The sequence below is a fragment of the Melanerpes formicivorus genome, unplaced genomic scaffold, assembly GCF_026170545.1.
Source record: "Melanerpes formicivorus ecotype bairdi unplaced genomic scaffold, bMelFor1.0.p_v2 SCAF_69, whole genome shotgun sequence".
NCBI classification, from domain to species: domain Eukaryota; kingdom Metazoa; phylum Chordata; class Aves; order Piciformes; family Picidae; genus Melanerpes; species Melanerpes formicivorus.
Window position 1 is genome coordinate 2,570,278 of NW_027142421.1, and position 22,662 is coordinate 2,592,939.

Below are 22,662 nucleotides of genomic sequence, written 5' to 3' on the forward strand. Positions count from 1 at the left end.
TCTTTGGCCCTGCTCCAGCACCTCAATGTCTTTCTTGCATTAAGAGGCCTCACCAGTGCTGAGTGCAGGGGTACCATCACTGCCCTAGTCCTGCTGGTCACACTGTTCCTGATACAGGTCAAGATGCCAGTGGCCTTCATGGTCACCTGAGCACACACTGGCTCATGTTCAGCTGCTGTTGACCAATGCCCCAGGTCCTTTTCTGCTGAGCGGCTTTGCAGCCTGTCTTCTGCAAGCCTGGAGTGTACATGGGGTTGTTACAACTTTTTCCATCTGCCTTCTCCATGTAAATACCAGGAAAAAAACGTCTACAGCAAGAAGCTTGTTAAAGCACCCAACTTAATGCTGAACCCCATGAGTCTGAAAGTCCTCTGCAGTAAATTGATTGCATCAGACTGCAGCCCAACACTGTAGCTGATCAGTTTCCAGTGCTGGCCTGGAAAAGCCTTCCCAGGAAGACCTGGTGAAAAAGTAGGGGTTGAAAAGTCCTGTGCTTGCTTCCTTCCTCTGTTGGGCTGCTGTAGTAGTATCTCAGTCCTGATGCATACTTCAGGGTTTAACTTTATATTTGCCTTGGTGAGGGTTGTGCTGAAGGAGTTGGAAGAGACTTAAAACTTGTTTAGTGCAACAGACATAGTAGAAGCTGCATAAAGGGTTTAGAAAAGGGCAGCTTCTGAGGAGCCTGACAGCAATGGGGAGGCTGCTCCCCGTGCAATGGTAGTGTGGTACCTCAGCACATTTATTGCACAAGGGACGTTGTGAGAGAAAGCAAAGGGACCACATACATAATGAAACCATGTTATGAGTAATGAAAGTGCCAGTGAGCCTGGGAGCCCCCCTTTCTCCAAGAGCTGTTTGAACCTTCATTTCCTCATATCCCTGTTCTGTGACTGGACATGGTTTCATTTCCATGCATGTTCAGAAATCTCTTCCTTTCTTAGTGGCTCAGAACATTTCACATGTGGGTACTGCCACCACATTCACTGGGGCTGACTTCCCAAAACAGCACATTATTCACATCTAGCCTAAAGATGTCCAGGCTGGATAGAAGTAGATAAAGATGGAGGAATTGGGAGGTGAGATATAATGGAGCTTAGAACACACTTCAGCTGCACAATTCAGGAGCAACAGAAGAAGGGTGGAAGCATCCGCTGTTGTTGATTGCTGCCTCTCTGAGTGTACCCATCCCTTCATCACAGTCAGCCTTGCTTCCTAGGGCTTGGATAAGAACAAAATGTGGCCATTGGGGTGTCCTTCTGGACCTTATGCATACCACCTTTTCCTTTAATTCTTCAGAAATGGAGTGAAGCTGTACAGTTCTCATTTAGCTTTTCTTCTGTTCCCTATGGGTGGCCCCAGCATGGTCCCACTACTGGGGTTCTGTGTCACCTCTTCTAGCAGCCAGCCCATTGACCAGACTTGTTTTGTCTTTCTGTGGTTAAAATATCAAGAGCCATAATTTAACCTCAGAAATTACAATGTCTGCATCATGCTGTCTCCACCAAATCTACCACCTTCTGGTTATCCTACTGCTTTGGAACAGCTTAGCATGAATGAGGAAAGGCTGAGAGACCTGGGGTTGTTTAGGCTGGAGACAAGCAGCCTGAAAAAGGATATTCTCAATGCTGATCAATATCTGAAGGGTAGGGGGCAGGATAATGGGGCCAGACTCTTTCCCGTGGTGCCCAGCAACAGGGCAAGGGGCAATGGGCACAAACTGGAACCCAGGAAATTCCATCTAAACATCAGGAAAAAACTCATGTGAGAGTGATGGAGCCCTGGAGCAGGCTGCCCAGAGAGGTTGTGGAGTCTCTCCTGGAGAGATTCCAAACCTGCCTGGACATTGCATTTCTAGGAAACCTAGAAAGTCACCTTCTGTTAGTTACACAGCTTTAGCAGGGGGTTGGATGAGCTGATCTCCAGAGGTCCCTTCCAACTCCAAGCATGCTGGAATTCTGTGATTCCCATTATTAGAAAAGTTAATTTAATGGATAGCACCTGGGACACTCAATAACCCAGTTTTCCAGGTCAGTTAGTTGTGTAAATTTAGGGGGCACCTGGCCAATATGAAAGGAATTGTTTTACATTTGTGTAGTTCTGTCACAGTATCACAGTATCACAGTATCACTTAGGTTGGAAAGGACCTCGAGGGTCATCGAGTCCAACCTATCAACACAGACCCCATGACTAGACCATGGCACCAAGTGCCACATCCAATCTCCTCTTGAACACCTCCAGGGACGGTGACTCCACCACCTCCCTGGGCAACCCATTTCAATGACGAATGACTCACCCAGTGAAGAACTTCCTCCTCACCTCGAGTCTAAACCTCCCCTGGCACAGCTTGAGACTGTGTCCCCTTGTTCTGGTGCTGGCTGCCTGGGAGAAGAGACCAACCCCCTCCTGGCCACAACCATCTTTCAGGTAGTTGTAGAAGGCAATGAGGTCACCCCTGAGCCTCCTCTTCTCCAGGCTAAACAATCCCAGCTCCCTCAGCCTCTCCTCACAGGGCTGTGCTCAAGGCCTCTCCCCAGCCTTGTTGCCCTTCTCTGGACACGTTCAAGTGTTTCGATGTCCTTCTTAAACTGAGGAGCCCAGAACTGGACACAGGACTCAAGGTGTGGCCTAACCAAAGCAGAGTACAGGGGCACAATGACTTCCCTGCTCCTGCTGGCCACACTATTCCTAATGCAGGCCAGGATGCCATTGGCCCTCCTGGCCACCTGGGCACACTGCTGGCTCATATTCAGGTGGCTGTCAATCAGCACCCCCAGGTCCCTGTTCATCATCAGGGATCCCAATGTTTGTGAAACACACAGGAGGGTGGTGAATTATGTTTACTGCGGTCAACAATGGTGTGCAGTCAGCTGGAGAAGGAAGTTATGAATGGAACTGAAAGGCAATTTCAGGTTTATTTCAAGCTGATTTTAATTAGTGTTTGACCCACTCATAATCCACGCTACTGGGAATCCATAGCTGATGCTTTGAATTTGACCACCATGCTGACCATATTCACAGCCAATATTTGCCATCAGTCAGAAGATCCCTGATGTGTTCCTGTCTTTTACTAGGCAGCAGCACAGTGATTTCAGCTCATTGTCTCTTAGGGAAGATCAACTTGGGGACCTGCTGCTGTGCAGGCACCAAGTGTCTGGCTTGCTTGACATCTCCCATCCAGCAGGAACAAGGTGCAAGGCTACAGTATGGAATTACTCATGAACGGCTAGTTTCACTCTGAAATGTGCTCTCAAGCAAGAGGAACGCCTTCTATCAATATTTTCTGGTAGCCCACAGCAGCCACATCCTCTGCAAGTGAGAGGCAATAGGTAAGGAGGCTGATCAAAGCACTGCATGCCTTCTCTGAAACTTCACAAGTCAGGTTGACAGTATCAAGGACAGAAAACTCCTAAATGTTACCACTTGGGCTCTGGTGCAGGGCAAGCCCTCTGCCACCCACACAGCCTCTCCTTTTGAAGAGCAAGTGAAAGATTGTGAATAAAATTTGATGTTTTCTGGTATCTGAATAATTTTGCTAGCACAGGGTCTGATAGAATTATCTGACTGTGCTCTCGTGAAAAACTGTTCTGGTATCAGTCTGAGCACAAAGTGCAGGTTGCCATGGGGTCTATGACAAAAAAAATAAACCAAATAGCTTTGTAGACCTTGCAAGTGACACAGATTTGGGTTTGGTTTATTTTTTCTTTACCCCATTCTGTGCTTTCCTCCTGGTTTCTCGTAGGAGGCAATGGGAGGACAGCAAAATACAGCATGGCAAAGAGAAATCTCTCAGGGATCAGTCAAAAGCCAAGTGTGACACCACTTTGGCAGCAAAGAAGATAGATGTGGCCCTGCTGTGGAAGGATTTCTTTTGCCTCCATGAGCTAAGAGGACTCTGCTTGTGCTGGTTGGAGTGCAGAAATTGTGTGGTGTCCCTTAGCTAGCTGTTGTTATCTGGAGTGTTTCCCTGTCTGAAGTGATCACTGAAGTGATCACTGAAGCCCTGGAACAATGAGTTTAGATGGTTTGTGTACAACTGAGAGTGCTCACTGGATTCCTTTAGGAGATGTTTGACATGGACATGAAGCAAAGGCACATCCTGCAGATACCACACAAGTTCTGGAGAGTGGTAAGCTGCTTGATTCCCTTCACCTGTGTCTAGTATTTGGTCATTCCCTTCACTATTTCAGGGGAACAGGAAAATGAATATTCAATGATATCTGGAGTGAGGCCAGTTTTGGTTGGAAAAGACTGTGACTTGTCTTCCCCACAGGCATGTTTTTTTTTCCCCTGCTGGTAGTTTCTGGGACTTTCCCTTCCTGGAAAGTTGTTCCCTGGGGCTTGCAGCTTATGGCAGGTTTTCTCTCCATTGCCCATCTGGCACTTTCAGGAGCTAAGCCAGCTTTCTGCTTCATCTCAATACTCCCACTCAGAGAAGTTTTCAGAGCAGAGAGAAGTTGCAGATAGAATTGGAAGGAGATCCCTTCTCTTAACCAAGCAGAGCACTGTGGAGGTTTTTCCATGCTGTGGGTGTGGCTTACAAACACTTCAAACACTTTGCATGGTCCAGCTGACAGGTCTACTGTGGTCACTCAAGGGGCTCTTTCTTCTCTTTGCTCCATTTTCAAGGTCTCTGTGTGGTGGCTTTGTGTCCATATTTCTGTCTAACCCTGTCCCTTTTTTTTTGCCTGACTCTTATCAACTGTTACATGGTTAATTATTTCCCAACATGGTGGCTGGTGAAAAGAATGGTTTACCAGCTTGATGTCTGAGAAGAAAGCCCTCTTTTTTTGCTAACAACTGACAGATGCCTTCTGGAGAAAACCATGTGCAGGAAAATGGAGGTCCTTGGGAATTTGCCCTTTGAACAGCAGCAGTGGTCCACAGGGTGAGTTAGAGGGGAGGGTGGTGGAGACAGAGTCAAATCTGTCAGGAAGTTTTGGTGAGGTGATATTGGACTAAGTAGCTGCTGGGTTTGCCCATAACTGTACTGGGCACAAGCTATCTGAAGTTGTGGAGTCCCCTTCTCAAGAGACTTCCAAAACTTGCCTGGACACTGTGATCCTGGGCAACCTACTTTGGGCAACCCTGCTTCAGCAGGGAGGTTGGACTAGATGATCTCCAGAGGTCCCTTCCAAACCCCATGATGCTGGGATTCTGGGATAATGGAAGCATATTTGATTAAAAATGTGCAGCATTTCCTCTTGCTTTGAAGCCCTTTAGCATGTGGGCTTGCTGCCCAGCAACATGAAATAAGTTCTATACTAAAGATCAGTGTAGTGACAGCAGCCTCAGGCTGTGTTGTGAGACCAACCAAAAGGTGTATTCTGATGGCTCACTCTGGTGAAGAGCTTGACTTGGGTCACTCAGTGAGGTAAAACAAATCATGGCTATTTGGCAGAAGTTCAGCTGGAATCTAGGGAGGTTGGGATGCATTTGAATCACAACACAGCAAGGTTCCAAAACAGGGACTACAAAGAGATTACAGTTGGAAAGGTTTCCATAAATACCTGTGCATTGGTCTTGCTGCACTATTTACTGCCAACAAGAGTCACACTCCTTTGCCATGGATCCAAATATTTCCTTATTTCCTTCTGTTGGTGGAGTTTTTTATTGCTGCTTATCTCACTTTTGCTGCTTATCAAACTGAAAAGAGAGAGGGCATAATATTCTGTGAAAGCCAAGTTTCTCCACTGATGTGAGTACTGTAATCTCCAGTACTTTGATTGGGTTCTTTGTTTTGTTTTGGTTTGGGTTTCCTTTTCTTTGTTCAGGGTTCTTGTTTGCATGTTGGGTTGGTTTTGTTGTTTGGTTTGGGTTGTTTGGGTTTTGTGTGTGTGTGTTTGTTTGCCTATTAAATAAGTCAATTTGTTTGTCTATAAAATATGTTTGTCTATAAAATAAGTCTGTTTTACTCTGAACAGCATTTCTTCCCTCCAGCATCTTTGGTGACAAGACTGATTAAAATTCATTGCACAACAGCACAAAAGAGAATATTGGAGAGATGAGACTCACAGTCCTCTTCATTTTTAATTTCTTCCATTTCCATATTCCTTTTCTTCTCATAAAAGTCAGTCCCTGATTTAATTATGACAGGATGCATTGACAGACACCCACAGGAAACTATTAATACAGACTCCCCCCCCATGGCTCTTTCTCACTCATATCTTCTTAAAATAGGAGGAGAAAGTAAGAACTTAGCATGAATTAGTGTCTGTGGCATAAGGATCTTATAGAAGATTTTTATCTTGAGATGCAGCATAGAGAAGGAAGGAAGTGGGATGCCAAATGAGAGGCTCCAGGATCTGATTCAGTTAAAAGCCCAGATATGAACTTCAGCATTTGTATGAATGTCCATCACTGACATGAGAGAAAAGGCAGAACTGGTATTGTGGGTGAAATAATTCATCCCATGTGATGTGTGGCCACTGAAGAGCAGCTACAAGGTTCACCCTTCGAAGGAATGATGTGCAGAATAGTGGTTGCACTACTTCAGCAGAAACAAAAGATGTCACTATCGGATGTGAAAAGCCTCTGAGCTAATTAAACCTTGTTCTGAAACACTTCAGATCATGCCATTATGATATAATAATGATTATTTTTAGTTCCTTTCTTTCTGCAGAGGGAAACCACTGAAGGCACTCCACGAAACTATCTGGGGAAAAAAACCCAACCCAACCCACCCTGAATTCTGATTTGCAAAGCTCTTTTCTTGATAGGAGTGTTTAGAGAAATGCTTCCAGGTTCCTGTAAATGCCCTTACATTTCACACAGCTCATCATGTGAAGCTGCCCTTGACCCTAGAGAAGATGCGGGTGAATCATGGAACCAAAATGAAAGAAGAAGAATACAGAGAATAGAAAGTTTGTGAATTGTGAAGACAACGTAGTACTGAGTGGAATGAAAGGGGAAGTTTGAAGCAGGAGATAATAAAGGGAAAACGACACTGAGGGAAGAGGTTAACTCCTGCCCTCATCTGTGTCCTGGTGGAGTTAAATTAAATGCAGCAGAACAATTCCTAGTACAGTATGGATCTCCATTTTGATGGTCCCATTGAGGTCAAAGTCCTATTGCCTCTCCTGGAAGTAGGCCAGGCTTCATGTTTTGTCATCAGGCTGAGCAATAGGGCAGCACTTTCACAAAAGCATCATCAACAACAGAGATGTATCTGCAGACACTGCAGCACTCCTTCTGAGGCCAGCTGGACTGGCCTATCATGTCCTCTTGTTCTAAGTTACCTCCTCCAGAAACATCCTAGGCTGCATCTGAAAGTCATTTACCTGGGCCAATTGTTTCCCATCCAGCTTTCCTGAGAGTTTCATCTTTTCCCTGTGGTTCTCAAGTGTGATGGAGCAGAACATGGCCCTTGCATTTTCCTCACTCTTTATTGAGGATGAGCTCCCAGAAGCCCATTCTGTTTCCTCACAACCAGTGTCTAGAAGAAATGTTCTCTCTGCATTCATAATACTCCTTATTCTCACTTCTACTTTGTCTAGACATTGTCTACTAGATTATTGTGATACTTGTACATATTTTTCACTGTTTGCTGTTTGTTGCAGGGTTTTGTTTTGTAAGATTGTTGGTATTTTTTTTTCTGAAGGGTGAGCACAAGATTCAGGGAGGAGGTAGTTCAAAGAAAGACATTAATTGTCCTCCTGTTAGCCCCTTGGGGAATCTTTTCAGTGCTCAGTACAGCTAGAGACTTGAATTCATTTCTCTGAGTCCCATCTGCTCTGGGGAACTTCCCCATTTAGGGGGAAATCCACATTCAGCCACAGCTGGGGCAGTCCCAGGGAGCTGGACAAGAGGAGAGAGGGGGTAAATGACCTCAAAATTGCTTCAGACAAAAAAAAAATATGGCATCTGTGTAGACAATCTTCAGTGTACACCAGAAGTAACTGAGCTTGGGCAGCCTATTCCAGTGCTTCAGCACCCTCTAGAAGAGAAGTTTTTCCTCCTGTTCAGATGGAACCTTCTGGGCTCTAGTTTGTGCCCTCTGCTCCTTGTCCTGTCACTGGGCACCACTGAAAAGAGACTGAGCCCATCTTGTTTTCCCCTGCCCTTTAGCTATTGATCAGCATTGAGAAGATCCCCTCTCAGTCTGCTCTTCTCTAGGCTAAACAGCCCCAGGTCTCTCAGCCTGAGAGCTGCTCTAGTTTTCTCAGCATCTTTTCAGCCTTCACTGGACTCTGTCTCTCTTGAATTGGGGCACCCAGAACTGGACTGAGTTCTCCAGCTGTGTCCTCACTAGGGCAGAGAAGAGGGGAAAGACCTCGACCTGCTGACCACCCCAGGTGACCGTTTGTCTTCTTGGCCATAAGGACACATTGCTGGCTCATGGGGAACTTGTTGTCCACTAGCACTCCTAGGTCCTTCCTCACAAAGCTGCTTTCAAGCAGGTCAACCCCTTACTTGTACTGGTATAGAGGGTTACTCCTCCCCAGGTGCAGGACCCTCCACTTGCCTTTGAATTTCATGAGGTTCCACTCTACCCAACCAACTCAGCAGATCTGTGGTGTTCCACTAATTCTATCCTGTCAGTATGTGACGAGAGCAAACTCAGGAAAATTCAGGAAAAAAAAATTCTGATTACTTCTGCTTCTTAAGAACTTTGTGTAATATGTTGAATTTGCATTTCTTAAGCTACTTCTATCTTTGCCACCTTGTCCTACAGTTTTGTAAGCGGTTACATGATGTATTTATAGATGTTCCTTGGTTACCAATCCGCTGTTTCATTTTCCAGCAATTTCAGGAGGTTCTTTTGTAGCTGTGCTTTCCAATGATGCTGTTGTAAAAGCTTAAATATAGATCAAGAATCTACACTGGTTAAATAAATCTCTACTTGCAGAAAACCATTTTTTTTGGGGGGGGTGGGGGAGGGGGTCATGCAACAGCATCATCACTTCCCCTGGCACTCATGCCATATTCTAGTACTGGCACAATGTGGATGTATCTCTGCCATGCTCTGGATAAGGGTAGAAGTGTTTAGGGAGATCATCAGAGCTGTTTGTTTTTATTCTACTTGTTTAGCTATTGCTTATTAATTTCCCAGGGTGTTTAGGCTGAAAATAGACATTCCCAGAGCATCCAGACTGAAAATAGATGTGTGCTGTTGTGCTTGGAAACTAGAGCAAAAATCATTTGCAGCAGGATTTGTGCAACCCTTTGTAGCAGATTCACAGAAATGTCAGGGTTGGAAGGGACCACAAGGATCATCCAGTTCCAACCCCCCTGCCATGGGCAGGGACACCTCACACTAGATCAGGTTGCTCAGAGCCCCATCCAGCCTGGCCTTAAAAACCTCCAGGGATGGAAGTTTTACTGTATAGTAATTTTACTTGGCTGTGGTGGAACAAGTGAGCTAGCAAATAAGTGTGATTAAACTGCAGAATTTGGAACACACTCATCTGAATCATACAAGCATTGGCAAATCTCACCCGTGGCACTCGAGGAGCAAATTTATTTGGAGAGTGTGTCATGTACAGAAGTGTTACACTGTTCAGGGACACTGTAGCACAGCATTAATACAAGGATGATGTACTATTTATTCATTTTGCTATTAATCTGTATATATTTCTACTAACTTTAGAATTTTTATGCAAGGATTATTAACCCCATTGCTGTTAAGGTGGTTCTATCCTCTCAGAGGTTGTAATCTAAGAGTAATTCAAGAAAATAACTGAGGAACACAGTTTGGTGATGAAGAAGGATCTTGATCTCTCTATAGCATTATTCTTTAGGACTCACAACAAAAGACCATTTTAAAGGGAAATGTGAAGGTGTGCTTAAGTAGGGTAGAAGAAAGTGCAAAGGAAAGTTTGGCAGCTGGTGGTATCGCAGGTTATTTGGGCAGATCCTGTCATGCTCAGCATCTCGATAGCAAACAAGGCAGTAGCTAGATTGGGGCTTGACTGTGGCAGGTTCTACAAACAGACAACCAGCAGGGTTGCACCTCATGTGACAGAAAAAGAATGAGAGGAGAGATGTCTCAAGAAAGGAGATTCAATCAAAATATCAAGGTATAAAGTTCATCCTTGCTGAAACCTTTTCATGATGTAAGACTGTTTTGCCAAAGCTAGAAGAAATGACGGGGCAAGGACAGGGGAGCGGACGATTAACCGTCTTAAGCTTACATGGATGAGTACACAGCCACCGTGAGTCGGAAAGACAGGCTGACTTGTTCTCTGGGCTGAAATGATTCAAGTCCATAGTAGAAATACAGATCTGTAAGTGATGAACTTGTTCAGGGCAGCAGAGGAGTGACTATTAAGGGATAAGAGGCAGAAGAAAAGGGAACCCAGACATAAAGTTTGCCAGCACATTCTGTCCCCTTTGCAGTGCTGTAATGTAGTGAAGGTGCCTCCAAACAGATTTGTGAGTTGCTATTGAGAATTAGGAGAGAATGGAGACCCTGAAGGCAATGAGTGCCATTTTTTCAGTCATTATGTTGTAGTTGAGTCCATGAATGGCTGCAGCATTAGAACAGAAAGCTTTGGTTAAGAAGTCTCTAGGTACCATGGTGAAAACACTCTAGTTGAATTTGAATTAAACTGCTAGAAACAGAAATGGAGGAGACCTAAGATATAACAAAAAAACCCCAACAATTTTAGACAGTGCCTGTAGATGTCATGTCCAAAAAACCTGGAGTATCTGACCCCATGGGTTAGGTTTATAGGTGCCATGTCCAACAGCCTTGGACTATCTGATCTCATTGGGTTAAGCTGAAGTTAGACTGCATTGCTAAATAAGTCTAAATGAAAGAGCTCTTCCATGTTCCCAGTATAAAGCCTTCAGAAAAGACCTGTGGCTAGTTAAGGAAGGGAACTGCTAGTGTATGATGAATTAGACAAAAGAAGTTAAAATGAACATAAAGGAAAAAACTTAGTAGCTGGTTGGGTAGACTGCACCCCCCAACACGAAAGCTTCACTAATGTGATGCAAACGAGACAAACAAACCCAAACTGTTACAGGCAAATGGTGAAAAAGGTAGAAAAATAGCACAGGTATTGGAAATTAATAACAAGAAATAATTGATAGAGCTCAGAAAAATACATTTTAAAATCAACAGGAAGTGCAATGTCAACCTGGTCCTGATTTGGAAGGGATAAATTTGCTGCCCCTGTTTGTATCTATTTCTTGTGTGGAAATATTGGCCAAATTTTTAGGTGTTTTACTTTGTTCATAAAAATAATACTTACCTGCTTCCTGATGAATTGTGTCCCAACAAAGATAAACCTTTATTAGAATTAGAATAAACCAAACCAGGTTGGAAGAGACCTTCACAATCATCCCATCCAACCCATCAACCAATCCAACCCACCCAAACAGCTAACCCATGGCACCAAGCACCCCATCAAGTCTCCTCCTGAACACCTTCAATGACGGCGACTCCACCACCTCCCCAGGCAGCCCATTCCAATGGGCAATCACTCTCTCTGTATAGAACTTCTTCCTAACATCCAACCTGAACCTCCCCTGGCGCAGCCTGAGTCTGTGTCCTCTTGTTCTGGTACTGCGTGCCTGGGAGAAGAGACCAACATCTGCCTGTCTACAACTTCCCTTCAGGTAGTTGTAGAGAGTGATAAGGTCACCCCTGAGTCTCCTCTTCTCCAGGCTGAGCAACCCCAGCTCCCTCAGCCTCTCCTCATAGGGCTTGTGTTCCAAGCCCCTCACTAACTTTGTTGCTCTTCTCTGGACTCGTTCCAGCAAGTCAATATCCTTCCTAAACTGAGGGGCCCAGAACTGGACACAGGACTCGAGGTGTGGCCTAACCAGTGCAGTGTACAGGGGCAGAATGACCTCCCTGCTCCTGCTGGCCACACTGTTCTTGATGCAGGCCAGGATGCCATTGGCCCTCTTGGCTGCCTGGGCACACTGCAGGCTCATGTTCAGCCTACCATCAACCAGCACCCCCAGGTCCCTCTCTGCCTGGCTGCTCTCCAGCCACTCTGACCCCAGGTGAGAGAGAGAATCCTGGAATCCCAGAATGCTGGCTGTTGGGAGGCACCTCTGGAGTCCATCTGGCCCAACATCCCTGCTAAAGCAGGGTCACCCAGAGCGAGTCGCCAAGGATTGCAGTGTCCAGGTGGGATTTGGAAGTCTCCAGAGAGTAAGTAACGACCTTGAGGATAGAATATAATCAAGGTTATTTATGGTGGAAGGAGAAACATATAGAGGGGGAAAAAAAAAAAAAAAAGGATAAAGAGATAAGGAGAGTTGGAAGGAGGTGCAAAAGAGACCAGAAGCTGGAATAGGGAAGCATCATGATGGTGGGAGAAGATGTTAGGAGAGCAGATTAAAAATTCCACTTGTGAGGTAAGAAGGTGGAGAAAGCTGAAGAAAAGGCTTGAGCAGCTGAAGGCAAGCTAAAATGAAGAGGAAAAGCACAGCATGCTTGATCAGTTATCACTTGAAAGGAGCTGATGGCTTCTGATATGATCTGACACATATTCTGCTGCACCTTTGAAGTTCCCAACCAGAAGGGAGACCCATTGTCTTAGACACTAGATAGCTGCAAAGACTCAACACTTTTGCCCATCAGGCTTTTTTTTTGAGTGAAATAAACCTCTTTCCACAACTGTTTTCTTTCTGATCATAAATCATAACTCTCAGTTTTCCTTTAAGAAGATTAATTGTTTAATCAGAGAAAGACATTTCAAAGTGTTTACTGTGTTTTGGATTATTTGCTGAGTCTCCAACTCTCACTTTATGGACCCACTTTCTTATATTAGAAGGTTCCTCTGCTTATCATTACTGAAATGAGTGAACTTTCCTCACAGTAACTCAGTGAAGCTGTCTCCCATCTTTTCCTTCTAAAATGGCATTAAGAAGCTGCTGTCAGGGTGGGTTCAGTCTGCTTCAGCCCTGTGAATGTTGACCCCATCCATCTTTTCTTCCTTTTCAGACTGCTTCAGCCCTGTGAATGTTGTCCTCATTCATCTTTTCTTCCTTACTCAGACTAAAAGCTTTTTGGAAACCACCAGAAGATTTGTTTAAATGTGTTCTGTATTTCAGACACAGAGGTAACATTTTAGAGCTAACCCCAGGATGGAAGACAAAAGGGACAGATACGAATGATGAAATGAAACTTGGAAGTACCTGGAACACGGCAAGGCAATAAACCAAACCCAAACATTTTAAGTTCTGATTGGAATGCACCCAAAACTAGCAAAGCCTTTCAGTCAGGAGCAAAGGGTGAGAAAGGCTTTGGGAAGTTCCAGCAAAAGCTGAGATTTGATTAAGGCTAATCTTGAAGTTCCCCCACCCACATCTGTCACCTGATATTCAAAATTATGCAGAGAAAACAGAAACCATATGTAAGATTTTAGTTTCAGCTTCTATTTCCTAGCCTCGCTTGCAGGACCAAGATGAGATGACAAAAGTTGGTCTCACTGGTTCTCTTAGGAAGTTGGAATCCCTTCTGAAAGTCTGTGATGTAAAGAGAGATGTGTTCCTTCACAGGCTGACTTTTAAAAGGTGAAGCAGTAAAAGCTGTTGGTGTTCTTCTTAATTTCTCCTTAAAATCCTAAAAGAGTGGATGTGTGGTCTTGCTTTGCCACCGTCCATTAGAAGATATTTCTGGCTGCAAAGATCTTGAGAACAAAACAAGCAGATGAAGAAGGGTGAGAGGGAGGAAACAGCATTATCCCCTTTGTCCTGAGGTGCAATTCTCAATGCAGCCTCGAGGTATGTTTTAGACACCAGTGGGTAAATAGACAGCTCTCAGTGAAGAATTCTACTCTCACAACACAAATGAGGTGTTTCAAATGCTTCTGTACTACAGCTGAACTCCTGATATCTCTGAACTAACTCATATGAAGCTCTGCAATGTAGACCTTCTGAAATACTGGAGGTAACCCCAAGTTCTCTGAATCTCAAATCCAGTTTCTTTTCTGCCACCCTTCCTGTCACCCTGTGATAAAGATGAGGTATGAGAACAGGAAAGAGGTCTAAAATTATGGGATTAATCCTAATGCTTATCTTACAGAAATTATGTATTTTTAATTAACAAAGTAAAAAATGATGGAAAGTGAAAAACCTGTGATACTCTAGAACATGTTAGGTGAGTCACCAAAGACTGCAGGGGAAAAGTATACAAAATGATTTGGTAGATACAATACCAAATAGAAAACTCAGATCTCTAGATCCCTGAAGGCTGAAAGGAAGGGATGCAAAAGATCTCCTGTACAAAAAACCTGCAATGTTTGGATACACCTTGAATATCACAGAATTACTGAATGGGTTGGAAGGGACCTTGAAAAGATCATCTAATTTCAACCTCCCTGGCATAGGCAGGGACATATCTGTTAGACCAGATTGCCAAAGGCCCCATCCAACCTGGCTTTACAGAGCTGAATGAGTAAATGATGGCACATAGCAGTGAGACTGAGCTGAAGATGTTTGTATGGCTTTGATACTGAAGATTGTGGAGGTGGTCTTGGAAAGAAAGGGTTAAAGTTCTGTCTTTGTTTCTCTCAAGATGACAGTTAGCTACAATAGCTGCATTTTGATGTGAGATCCCTTAGCAGTAAGTGATATAAGGGAAAAAGAAGCAGAATCATTGTGTCTGAGACTAACTGGAGATTACACAGCCCAAGCCCTTTGGTTTTGTTAATGGAGTCCTTTTTTCTCTCCACAACTCCCTGAAAGGAGGATGGAACAAGGTATCTTCTCCCAAGTAGCAAGTGACAGGATGAGAGGAATCAGCCTCAAATTGTCTGATGGGAGGTTTAGCTTGCATAAGAGGAACAATTTCTTCCCCAAAAGGATTGTCAAGGCCCAGAATAGGTTACCCAGGGTAGTGACTGAATCCCCATCCCTGGAGGGATTTGAAAGCTGTGTAGATGTCCTGAGGTGCTGAGAGACATGGTTTATTGGTGGACTTGGCAGTGCTGGGTTAACAGTTGGACTTGACAATCGTGTCTTTTTCAGCCTAAATGATTCTGATTCTTGGGTGATTTTGCAGATATTATCTCTTTCCACAGCTGACATACTCATCTTTCTAACCCAGGCTTATGTTGCCATTTGCCTGAAATGTTCACCTGACTGATCAGAAACATTTCTGAATGTATAAACTATTCTGAGGAATGAGAGGCAGAATTAGAAGGAAGGAATTCATTCAGTCAGGACTTAACCAGACTCAACCTGTTGTTTCAAACACAGCATGCTGTCTTCCATTTGGAGTTTCTTTTGGGCTTTCAAGATACAAGATGAAGTGCCTCCTAGTGCACAGTCATCACCCAACCCCAAGGTCAGTGAAAATGCTGTTGTTGGAAGCAAAGCTAGGCTGATGCTTCGCAGTTTTGAAAATTCTACCCACAGGTGACAATTGAAACTCTTCAGAATCTTAACTGTGATGGGAAAAAATGCATAAGTAACAATAGTTGAGACTGGGACTTACATCTCGCTATCTGATAATGGTGTGTGCTTGTGTAGGTGCTGGACCAGCTCAGTTTTCTCACCTCTGTTTCACACATGCATAGTGACATGCTGCCTGAGGCAAGGCAGAACCTCTTTATTATCACAGGGTGTCTCAGGAGGCCACAAGATAATGAAACAATAACGTGAGTGTCACAAGCATGCAAAGCATATTTCAGATATGTGTCTCAACAGCAACCTGGACCTTTATTCAGCAAGATGGGAGTCGGTCTCTTCCTCCAGTAACAACTGATAGGACAGGAGGAAATGCCCTCAAGTCACACCAGGGGAGGTTTAGGTTGGAGACCAGAAGAAAATTCTTCACTGAAAGGGTTCTCAAATGTGGGAACAGACTGCCCAGGAAGGTCATTTAATCCCCATCCCTGGAAGTGTTGAAAAGAGGCAGAGATGTGGTGTTGAGGGACATGGTTTAGCACCAGCTGTAGTAGAGTTACAGAGTTATTGTACTCAATGATCTTAAAGGCCTATGATTGTATGATTTATAGCAGAAGTTGGACATTTCATGTCCCAGGGAGAGACTTATACCTGTGTAATTTCTAGATGACCTGCTGAGGCATGCTGTAGTTCCTCGGAATTATGTGCACCTAGACTTCACTGCTGAGGTCAGTGAAAAATGGACTAGTTGTGTTTTGAGGTCAAATCCCTGTCAAGCAGATGGTAAGATGCAGCTATGGTGAGTACTGGTCCCAGGAACCGGATAGTTTTCTTCTGTTTCTTAATCTAGAAGTAGATTCTTCCATTTCCAAGCAGTGTAGCCCTTCCAACTTTGCAGCTGCCCCCATACCTATCCCTATTCCTTCTGTACCTCTGCTGAAATGGCCACTTTCTCTCTAGTCAGCCACCACACTAACATCACAATGGTGTCACTGAAGGCTCATTGAAAAGACATCTGTGCCTAAAGCAAAGAAGAACCAAAGGCCACCTTAAATGTGACTCTGGTCTGAAGTCATCATGGAATAATTCCACCCTTCACAGGAACAGCTGGCATTATCGCTTGCATTGGTGACCAGAGAAGGGGTTTTCCCCTGGTTTGATCTCTGCCCAGCTTGTAGTTGTGACTGGTGGTGTAGTCTCAGGTGATGCTTGGCTCTGTTCAGTCCTTTACAGCATGGGCTTCAACAGCCTGACTCCATGCATGCACAACTACTTCCTTTGTTTCATGTGATACTTCAGTTACTCTGAAAGCAGTGAGACTCCAGGGGAAATATGTCTAGTTTCATGGGCTGGGTTTGCAAACTTCTTAAGGTTGGGAAATCTGCAGTTGTCTTTTAGCCCTGGCTTTTCAGGCATGTTTTCTGGGCGCTGAACCTCTGGAAGCACTTCCAGGAAAAGAGAACTTGTGGTCCAGCTGCTCCAGCTCATTTCTGAAAGCAGTTTTGTTGTAGCAGCTTTTGTCTTTGCTATTTCTTGCCTGCTGTGATACTGTGTGTTCAGTTCTGCAGACAACCTGGTGCCTTTAAGCCACAGCAATCCTTTTGCTCTGCCATGCTTCCAATTTGCATGGAAAATTATTCATCTTAATAACTCTCCATTGTTCACATCTTATCTTCCAAAGTCAGGGAGCTCTGCAATACAAGTCCTACTGTCAAAAGGCTTCTGTGCATTTTAAGGCATGAAGTGATTTGCCTTCAAGTGAATTCTAGGCTTTTAGGCCCTTTTGTAAAATCAGCCAGAATTTGTAAGATGGTCTTAATTCCTTCATGATGTCCACCTTTACCTCTGGTAGCAGTCTTTGACTCCTGCCTGAGGTGCTACTGCTGAGCCTTGTTTTGCTTCAGAGGGAAACATCTTATTCTTCATGGTGGTCGAAGGTTTGGCTCACAGCACAAGGGAAGGGACCATCCTCAGAATGACTTAAGATACTGATTACAGATGTCATCTGAATTCAGCAGGACAATATTTGGCCTAACCTTGCACTTGCTGATACCTGTTCCTGACAGAATCATTGATGGGCACGTGGAGATATCGAGGGGTTCAGGTCCATTGCCTTTTTTACCCATTTGGAAATACAAAGTAATGTTCTGGAAAAAAATACCATTCTTTTAGCAGTCAGGTCCATGAATGTGCTTCTCTGACTGTCCAAACCTGCTGACATGTTCATACACAAGAAAAACATGGAGGTTTGATGGGAATAATCCAAACTGCAGAGTAACACAGCTAGAAGATGCAATGCCTGCTGCACAACTGCAGAGAGCTGCAAGGTCTTTTCAGAGCACGAGCGAGTGCTTCAGAAAATACCAAAGCATCCTTTCAGCTGCTGTTTAAAACCACTTGTGTTTCTCAGTTTTTAAGCACTATCACTCAGCACTGGTTTTGCTTCCTAATGTTGATTTGCTTTCAGCTGAGTTTTTGCTTCACAGCCTGCACGAAACACACCTGCTTAAGCACTTTGGCAATATGGAGCACATCTGAAAATGGCTCAGTATCTATTATTTCATAACTGAAACCCAGTCAGGTTTCTTTTGTATTTTAGTATGATATTGTAAGCCACACAGGAAACCTACCTTCATTTCTATAGTGGCTTATTCTAGAGCATTTGGTCAGATATTATCAACTATATAACATTAAAATTACTCAGTGTTGGCACCACTCCTAAAGACAAGCCCATCTACATGCATTGGAGCTCTGTTCAGATATTAAGAGAGTATAAAATGAGTTTCATTTTCTGCCAGCATTAAAGTAACCATCAAAGCAGGTGAAATAATAACCAAGTGAAAAATGCACTGTCAACTTTCCTGAAATGTCTTTATTTACTAAAAGGTTAAGTCAAGTGAATCTTTTACAACAAGTGGTGCTGCCGTTCCTGCTGAAATCAATGACAAAGCTTCACTGACTTCACTGGCAGCAGAAGCTCCTCCTATCAGGCAGGAGAAATACAAACCTTGACTGTGACTTTGTGGACTTCAGTGTAAATCTTCATTAACCTTACTCAAGTCTAAATAGTCCCACTGTACTGGGCACTGGTGAGGCTGCACCATGAATACTGGGTTCACTTTTGGGTCCCTCACTACAAGAAGGACATTGTGGTGCTGGAGTGGGTCCAGAGAAAGGCAACAAAGCTGGTGAAGGGTTTCTGAAGAGCAGCTGAGGGAACTGGGGTTGTCTGGCTTAGAGAAAAGGATGCTGAGGGGAGACCTGAAAAAAGATTGGAGCAAGGAGAGGGTTGGTCTCTTCTCCCTAGTAACAAGAGATAGAAAAGAGGAAACAGCCTCAAGCTACATGACAGCAGGTTTAGGTTGGAACAATTGGAACAACTTCTTCCCCAAAAGGGTTGTCAAGCCCTGGAAAAGGCTGCTCAGAGCTCCACCCTGTAAGGAATTTAAAAGTCATGTATATGTGGTGCTGAGTGACACGGTTTAGTGGTGACTTCATAGTGTTGGGTTCATGGTTGAACTCAATGATCTTAAAGGTCTTCAGCCTAAATGATTCTATGGTTCTATGATTCTTGCATTCCATTCAGATGTGTTTGACTCTTTCTGAAGAAAGCTGTTCTCAACAAAGAGACAAAAGCACTTTTGCTTACACAACCAGCTTCAAATACATGAGTTAATGAAATAAAATTGAGTTTACTGATAAGGAGAACATTGAGCCTGTGCCATCAGCACTGCCAGATGGATTTCAGTGGAAATATGCTGCTTGTTCACTGGTAGTGCTCTGTCAGTCTGCACCATTTCCTCAGGTTAAGGGGAAGCTGAGACAGAAGGAAGACTGAAAGCACTCCAGTCTCAAAGACAACTATGTATCTCCTTGCTCCCCACCCTTCTCCCCACTGCACTTTCCCCCAGCATTTGTATAGTGGCATTTTTAAGAAACTTTTTCAGAGGATTCCTCAAATCCCCAAAGGTTCATTAAAAAGCCTTAGTTTGGAGGAAGGTCCTTCTTGGATTAGTGACTGGTTAGAAGATGAAAAGCAAAGGTGGGAGCTACTGATCATCCTTCACAATTGAAGGAAGTTGCAAGAGGAAGGCGGGGGAAGGAACCCGTGCCAGGTCCTGCATTGTCGAACACATCCACAAGAGATGGTGGGCAGCCAAGGTGGCTGGTGCTACAAAGTTGTTTCCAGTATGCAGAAACAAAATTGCCTGAGAAAGCAGCCCAGGGATCTCATCAGCTGACAGGGGAGCAAAGTGGCAGAGAAAAGACAGCACTGATAAATACAAACCAGGAGAATACAGGGAAAAAACACATCCCTAAGGAATGCAGACAGTTGTGGATGAGAGGCTGTCACTCAAAAAAGAGATCTGGGAGTCATGCTGACACAAACCCACTAGCTTAACATTCAGACCAGGGACTGGGCGTTCCCTTGGCTCAACAACCTGATCTGCTGGCTGCCAGAAACTGGAAGATATAAAAGGAAAGGAAACTCTCTGTACTCACCCTGTTTCTCATAGTTGTCCACTATTTGCCACGGTTGAGAGAAGATGTGGAGCTATGTGGATCTCTGCTGTGACCCAGAAGAGCTGACTTACATTCTTGTGTAAAATGAACTGTTTGGAGGGTAGGTCTAACCTGGAGCCACAGAAGAAAGTGAAACTAGAGAGAAGTACACAACCTGAGAACCTTTGTCTGAAGTCCCAAACAGAGGTCTAAAAGCTCAGAACAAAGAAAAAAGCCTCAGAAGAGACCACAAAGAGACCTTGAATTAACTCTTGACAGGTCAGAAGCTTGCTGGATGCTGCTGGTGCTTTAGCACATGGGTTGACTGAGACTCCAAAATACCACAATAAAATGTCACAGTAACATCTGAAGAGCTCAGAGGTGTGAGCACTGTGTCCTGCAACTGCAAGGTGTCCAGTAGCTGCAGAAAGAGACACTCATCACCTGTGTGAACAAGGTACATACAAGGAAGATGGTATCAGCAGTTCTGATAGCTCTTCCCTTGGAAAAAGACATTTATTGGGAAGAGGATCAATGAGCTGTCAACCTGAAAGCAACTCAGACTATTAATTCTCACTTTCTGTGACATAACTTTATTGATGAATGTGATGGACAAGACATATGGGATAATGTACTGTCTAACAAAAAAAGGTTTTTACTTGAATTACCCTGAATTTACATCATATGCCATTGAGTACAGGTTTAAATATCAACATCAGATACTAACCTCTTCTTAATTGGGCCACACCAGTGGAATAGTTTGTCAGCAGCTGATACTCTGCTTAGCAGAAGGTGATGTCAGAGGAATGGGGATTTGCAGAAGTATGTGGAGACAGATATAGAGGCAAACAGGGGAATATGAAGTCCTGGCATTGTTACTGCTTCCTGAGCTTGAGATGATTCACATCCCCAAAGTCAGTAAACAGCTGCTGAGAGTAGTTGCAGTCAGACTGATTCAGGGTGCCTCAGGTGGGTCTTAGAGGGTGAAAACACATTTTGTATTAGAACTTGCAGAAGAGAACTCAGGGGCTCTGAATCTGCTGCTTTACCTGAGAACATTGTGGTACTTTATACCTCTACATCCAAAGAGGCTGTGAGTGTGCTGTGCACTCTGCTTCCCACCTATCTCACATTCACAGACCACTCACAGATAGCCTACTGCAATGTCCTGGATGTTCAGCATCCCACATGCACTGGAGACCTGCTGAGAGGTCTTCTGGGGAACTAGGTAGCTTGGAAGCAACTTTTGGGGGACTCTATTGTCATGGGCAGACAGATAACTGCAACAGGCCAAAACAACCAAACCAAGTGAAGACTCTGCAAGGAAAATTAAATAACTTAACTCTGAAGGGTAAAACTGTCGTGTCAAGAATGAGCCACTAGTAAGGGCCTGAAAAGGGACTGGATGTTCTTGGAGAAGGTAGTGAATAAGTTGGGAATGGAAGTGTTTGGATTATGGTGTTCATAAGAGGTATTTAAGAACTGCTATCATAGATCTTGCCTCAGAAAACAAAATATGGACTGGAGAACTGTAGCTTTAAGTGTTTCCTATTTTCTAAACACATGAAATCTTGAAGACTTATCCCATCAAAATGGGAAAATGCCATCAAAAAACCATCTTTATCAGCAACATGGACAGTGGCACTGAGTGCACCCTCAGCAAGTTTGCTGATGGCACCAAGCTGCATGGTGCCATGGACTCACTTGAGTGAAGGGACACCATCCAGAAGATCTTCATAGGCTAGAGAAGTGGGCCAATGCCAACTGCATGAGGTTCAGTAAGTCAAAGTGCACGGTCCTGCAATGGGTCAGGCCAGTCCCAGGTACAAATACAGGCTGGGTGCAGAGTGGATTGAGAGTAGCTCTAAAGAAAGAGACCTGGGTGTATTGATTGATGAGAAGCTCAACACAAGCAGGCAGTACACTCATGAAGGCAAAGTGTTTTCTGGGCTGCATCAAGAAGAGTGTGGCCATCAGGTTAAAAGAGGTGATTTTGTCCCTTTACTCTGCTCTTGGAAGACCCCCACCTCAAATCCTGTGTCCAGTTCTGGTGTCCCCACCATAAGAAGGACATAGAGCTGTTGGAGTGAGTCCAGAGGAGGGCCACAAAGATTATCCAATGGCTGGAACAACTCTGCTATGAGGATAGGCAGAGGGAGATAGGTTTGTTCAGCCTAGAGAAGAAAAGGCTCCGGGGGGACCTTATAGCTGCCTTCCAATATCTGAAAGGATCATAGAGAAAGGCTGGAGAGGGACTTTTCATAAGGGTGTCTAGCAACAGGACAAGGAGGAATGGTTTTAAGCTGAGGGAGAGTAGGTTTAGACTGGATCTTAGGAAGAAGTTCTTCAGTATGAGGGTGGTGAGAATCTGGAATAGGTTGCCCAGGGAGGTTGTGGATGCCTTCTCCCTAGGGATGTTCAAGGCCAGGCTGGACGAGGCCTTGAGCAGCTGAATCAAGCTGAGAGGCATCCCTGCCCATGACAGGGTGGTTGGAGTAGAGGATCTCTAAGGTTACCTCCAACCTAAGCCATTCTATGATTCTATGTTGACAGCATTTTGGCTGGAGACAGACCATGAGTACTGAATACCAGAGTCTGCACCACATATCATGTGGTGCTGGAGGAATAGGGAACTACCTCCTGGCACTGACCACAGCTTCTGCAGCTGATTCACAGAATCCCAAAAAGCTAAGGAAGTCCTGGGTGCCACCCCCAGCAGCATGGGCAGCAGGTTGAGAGAGAGGATTCTGCCCCTCTACTCTGCTCTGGAAAGATCTTACTTGCAATGCTGGGTCCAACTTTGGAGCTGCCAACACAAGCAGGGCATGGAACTGTTGCAGTGGGTCCAGA

The 22,662-nt window shown here is 44.4% G+C and overlaps 1 protein-coding gene across 1 annotated transcript in view; it reads left to right on the top strand.

Moving 5' to 3' along the window:
* The first annotated feature begins 19,815 nt into the window (after positions 1–19,815).
* DUSP22 (dual specificity phosphatase 22) overlaps positions 19,816–22,662 on the top strand; it is a 53,045-nt gene continuing 50,198 nt past the window's right edge. The window contains exon 1 of the mRNA XM_068163032.1: positions 19,816–20,193. The gene's annotated coding sequence lies outside the window, so the exon portion shown is untranslated. The remainder of the gene's footprint in view (positions 20,194–22,662) is intronic.